Here is a 298-nt window from a genome sequence, read left to right as displayed (position 1 = left end):
CAAAAAAACAGTCCGACGGAACAAATGCTCGAACACAAAGGTTCCCATGCAATACTATTACCCTGCAACTACAAGTACTAGTTGTTCTTATAGTTTTCTCACATTAATAATACTTCTAGTTATTTTAAATATAGTCCTTCGACCAAATGGATGAATTAAATGCTAATGTTTATGTTTATGGTAAACTAAGTTTCGATGCTCTTTGTGCTTAATATTTTTATAAATTCAGTGAAAATTTTTAATTAAACCGTTAGAATTATGAAATCATCATTTATAAAATGTACAAACATATAGGCGA

Source organism: Centropristis striata, chromosome 1 (assembly GCF_030273125.1).
Source record: "Centropristis striata isolate RG_2023a ecotype Rhode Island chromosome 1, C.striata_1.0, whole genome shotgun sequence".
NCBI classification, from domain to species: domain Eukaryota; kingdom Metazoa; phylum Chordata; class Actinopteri; order Perciformes; family Serranidae; genus Centropristis; species Centropristis striata.
The sequence above is the reverse complement of the archived record's forward strand: the minus strand, read 5'-3'. Positions refer to the sequence as shown.